We start from the raw sequence: 5,000 nt of genomic DNA, 5'->3' as shown, positions 1-5,000 counted from the left end.
GACGTTGACAGTGCCACCGAGGGGCACAAGAACGACATCTCTCGGAATGTGACGACACTACATTGACATGCAGCCCAGATACGACACCTCCATCTACAGGAAGTGAACGCAACAACGCCAACCACACAGCATCGCCACCTATGAAAATACGACGAAACCACATGCAATACAGCCATCTACGCGAATCTGGCAACACTACATCCACCATGTCGAGCGCACCACAAACAATAACGCCATCTAGGCCTCCTGCAACGGCGATACCGCCATCTATGAGACGCCAAGCTGAATACGACATCGCTGGGCGCACAGTACACATTGTCCGACGCCACCCACAAAGACGGCATCCTCTGTCCACCACGAAGTCGTCGACCGACAATCACGCCACCCGCACCCGTACGTGCCCCACCCCACCCACCAAAATCGCAAGTCCAGCGGATGAACGGCGGACGTTTCCCGCACTCGTAAGTTGCAATCCACACCTATATCTTGCGTTTCATGAAGAGTTTTATCCAATATTCGACATTCCCGCTGTCCCTAAACGTGCTCTAAGTCTGTGCGCGACCGCGTCGCTCACTGTACGGATTCCGATGCTGAGCGATCAGCTATGGGCCGCCCCATCCACGTCGGTCCCCGTGGGCGTTGCACTCGCAGTCGCAAAGACTCTGGGCAATGGCTATGTGCGCTCCGCAATATATTACTGGGACGAGTAATGAGGGTCCGAGCCCCCAGTGTGGGGAAAGTGTTTCGCAGCCCTGACCCACCGGCACGGTGTTGCGTCCCCCCACCTCAAACATGTGACGTAGTCACACCACCGGTTTTGACTAATAGACAGAATGTTTATAATCATATGCCATACACCGGGGGACGATGCCGCGAGGTGTAGCTAGCTAGTGCAGTCGCACCGCTACTACTGTACAGAGATAGAACAGGCATTGACTATACATACATTAAGCTTATACGCGGCGGTGCTTAGTAATACGCGCAGTCATCGGAATATAGATAACACATACAACTGTCCCTATACATGCTGAACGTCTGTGCACACAATGTCAACCACACGTCACCCACACACTCCATCACCCACTAGTCTATGCCTGTAACAGACGCAGACACAACATCTAAGTACCAGCATGGAACAACATCCAGTGCATCCTCTCGGCCACAGTACACCATCCACACTATGATAACCAGACCGGGACGTCGAACCAGAAAACTGAATATCCCACTCTTCCTACAACCACCATTGCTCAGATACGCCACCAACACCCACACATGTCCTACACAGGGGTGCACCCAACAGCACCACACTGCCGCATCTCACAGCACATAAACAATGGCAGGAATGAAAGACACAGGTGTGCCACTCCTTTGCCACAAACACAGAACGGGCGCGCCACCTGCCATGAGCCACAAGTGCAACTGACGTGACATATCTGATAGTGCCTCAGGCGTCCACTTACTACCATCACTATCAACGAACCTCGCCACCCCACCCCCCCCCCACACACACCATCCCTTAACCCAACTTCTGCCTTAACCTAACCCAACTTCTGCCTTAACCTAACCCAACTTCTGCCTTAACCTAACCCAACTTCTGCCTTAACCTAACCCAACTTCTGCCTTAACCTAACCCAACTTCTGCCTTAACCTAACCCAACTTCTGCCTTAACCTAACCCAACTTCTGCCTTAACCTAACCCAACTTCTGCCTTAACCTAACCCAAGTTGCGCCTTAACCTAACCCAAGTTGCGCCTTAACCTAACCCAAGTTGCGCCTTAACCTAACCCAAGTTGCGCCTTAACCTAACCCAAGTTGCGCCTTAACCTAACCCAAGTTGCGCCTTAACCTAACCCAAGTTGCGCCTTAACCTAACCCAAGTTGCGCCTTAACCTAACCCAACTTCTGCCTTAACCTAACCCAACTTCTGCCTTAACCTAACCCAACTTCTGCCTTAACCTAACCCAACTTCTGCCTTAACCTAACCCAAGTTGCGCCTTAACCTAACCCAAGTTGCGCCTTAACCTAACCCAAGTTGCGCCTTAACCTAACCCAAGTTGCGCCTTAACCTAACCCAAGTTGCGCCTTAACCTAACCCAAGTTGCGCCTTAACCTAACCCAAGTTGCGCCTTAACCTAACCCAAGTTGCGCCTTAACCTAACCCAAGTTGCGCCCTAACCTAACCCACGTTGCGCCCTAACCTAACCCACGTTGCGCCTTAACCTAACCCACGTTGCGCCCTAACCTAACCCACGTTGCGCCCTAACCTAACCTACGTTGCGCCCTAACCTAACCTACGTTGCGCCCTAACCTAACCTACGTTGCGCCCTAACCTAACCTACGTTGCGCCCTAACCTAACCTACGTTGCGCCCTAACCTAACCTACGTTGCGCCCTAACCTAACCTACGTTGGGCCCCTAACCTAACCCACGTTGCGCCCTAACCTAACCCACGTTGCGCCCTAACCTAACCCACGTTGCGCCCAAACCTAACCCACGTTGCGCCCTAACCTAACCCACGTTGCGCCCTAACCTAACCTACGTTGCGCCCTAACCTAACCTACGTTGCGCCCTAACCTAACCTACGTTGCGCCCTAACCTAACCTACGTTGCGCCCTAACCTAACCTACGTTGCGCCCTAACCTAACCTACGTTGCGCCCTAACCTAACCTACGTTGGGCCCTAACCTAACCCACGTTGCGCCCTAACCTAACCCACGTTGCGCCCTAACCTAACCCACGTTGCGCCCAACCTAACCCACGTTGCGCCCTAACCTAACCCACGTTGCGCCCTAACCTAACCCACGTTGCGCCTTAACCTGCCCTGTAATTGTTAGTTATATGAATCTAGGAATTCGTGTAGCGTTGCCTAATTGCAACCATCTCAACATAGTTCACTTCGCGCACACTGTGGTGTTCTGCGTATTGATTCATTTTACGGTGCGTACCCTCACATCTTGCGAGTGTTGCTTACTTTCCACATGGTCCCGCTATCCACTGTATTGTGTACTGCAATAGGACGTATATCGCCCCCGCCCCCCCCCCCCCCTCCCCTCCTGTCACCTCTAGCTCGTCGGTCAGGAGTTCGCGTGTTGAATGCGCTTCGCAGCTGTGCAATGGCATTCGCATACGTACGCTGGCCACCTTCCACGTGTTCTTTCGTGCACACGTCGCAGCGTGTATGTATGCTGATGGAGTGCGTCGTGACACACAACATCCAGGCATGCAAGACTCGTAGAAGTCGCAAATGTAGATGGATGTCTACGTTTGCTGCCCAAGTTACGCAAATGAACTGGAAATCCGTTGTTGCGCGGTTGTTCGCGCTGGAGGTGAATCGTTGATATCGACGATCGGTACAGGTATTAACCGGTTGCTTCAGCGACACCCGTCATACCCACGAACGTGAGTGGGCATGTGGGTATGAAGCGATACGCGGCGGTGGCTGGGTGGGACCGTCCCCGGCCGGTGAGGGGGGGGCGCCCGGCGTGCTGGCCGCGCGCTGCGTGGGCGCACGCGCGGCAGCCGGCTGGTGGGGGCGCCAGTGGCAGGCGCGCCGGCTGACGGAGGCGGCAGGCGGCGCATCTGCGTGCCGGCGCACCCAGCGCGCGGCGCCGTGCGGCCAAAGTGGGTCCTCCCGGGCCCGGTGCGAAGCGCGGTGGACATCTGCAGTGTGCTGGTCCGATTGAGGACTGTGTGCGTTGAGGATGCGCCGCCGCCCGGCACTCGGCGCCGCGACGCCGTCTGCTGCTCGGTCGCCCCCGCGGTTCTCGCAGGTGGTTTGTATCGCAGCTGTGCGGATGTGTTGGCGCGTGCGCTGTGCTGGGAGAGTTCGCTTTGGCACCCAAGTGGGGCTCTGCCCCTCTGTGGCGCTGGCGTTGGAGCTGCCCGGTCACTGTTTGTGGCCGCGTGTTGTCTCCCGCCGGCAACACCACGACAGCACGCTCCCGGGCCTCTGTCGGCAGCGGCAAGCTCAGTTGGGAGCACGGGGTGGTCGCACTGAAAGCGTCTACTCGCCTATCTCCGGGCGATTGCGCCTCTCTCGAACCCGACCAAGTACTTAGGACGGCGCTGCGCGCCGCCGGGACCTGAGAGGGTTTCGAGGTGTATCGTGCAGGGGAGCCCAGCCTCCTCCTGTTTGCAGAATAATTGAGCGGACGCTTGCGTGTTCGCGCGGGCCCCCGGGACACACTCCCGGGCGGCCGGCTGCTCAGCTCTAGTTGACGCAGCTCCCTGGTTGATCCTGCCAGTAGTCATATGCTTGTCTCAAAGATTAAGCCATGCATGTCTCAGTACAAGCCGCATTAAGGTGAAACCGCGAATGGCTCATTAAATCAGTTATGGTTCCTTAGATCGTACCCACGTTACTTGGATAACTGTGGTAATTCTAGAGCTAATACATGCAAACAGAGTCCCGACCAGAGATGGAAGGGACGCTTTTATTAGATCAAAACCAATCGGTCGGCTCGTCCGGTCCGTTTGCCTTGGTGACTCTGAATAACTTTGGGCTGATCGCACGGTCTTCGTACCGGCGACGCATCTTTCAAATGTCTGCCTTATCAACTGTCGATGGTAGGTTCTGCGCCTACCATGGTTGTAACGGGTAACGGGGAATCAGGGTTCGATTCCGGAGAGGGAGCCTGAGAAACGGCTACCACATCCAAGGAAGGCAGCAGGCGCGCAAATTACCCACTCCCGGCACGGGGAGGTAGTGACGAAAAATAACGATACGGGACTCATCCGAGGCCCCGTAATCGGAATGAAGTACACTTTAAATCCTTTAACGAGTATCTATTGGAGGGCAAGTCTGGTGCCAGCAGCCGCGGTAATTCCAGCTCCAATAGCGTATATTAAAGTTGTTGCGGTTAAAAAGCTCGTAGTTGGATTTGTGTCCCACGCTGTTGGTTCACCGCCCGTCGGTGTTTAACTGGCATGTATCGTGGGACGTCCTGCCGGTGGGGCGAGCCGAAGGCGTGCGACCGCCTCGTGCGTGCTCGTGCGTCCCGAG

At 55.5% G+C, this 5,000-nt stretch overlaps 1 non-coding gene across 1 annotated transcript in view; it reads left to right on the top strand.

Moving 5' to 3' along the window:
- The first annotated feature begins 4,222 nt into the window (after positions 1 to 4,222).
- LOC126197304 (small subunit ribosomal RNA) overlaps positions 4,223 to 5,000 on the top strand; it is a 1,910-nt gene continuing 1,132 nt past the window's right edge. Inside the window, exon 1 of the ribosomal RNA XR_007539675.1 lies at positions 4,223 to 5,000. This exon is cut by the window's right edge and continues 1,132 nt beyond it. This is a non-coding gene — a ribosomal RNA (small subunit ribosomal RNA).

This window comes from Schistocerca nitens, chromosome 7 (assembly GCF_023898315.1).
Source record: "Schistocerca nitens isolate TAMUIC-IGC-003100 chromosome 7, iqSchNite1.1, whole genome shotgun sequence".
Lineage (NCBI taxonomy): Eukaryota > Metazoa > Arthropoda > Insecta > Orthoptera > Acrididae > Schistocerca > Schistocerca nitens.
The sequence above is the reverse complement of the archived record's forward strand: the minus strand, read 5'-3'. Positions and strand labels throughout refer to the sequence as shown.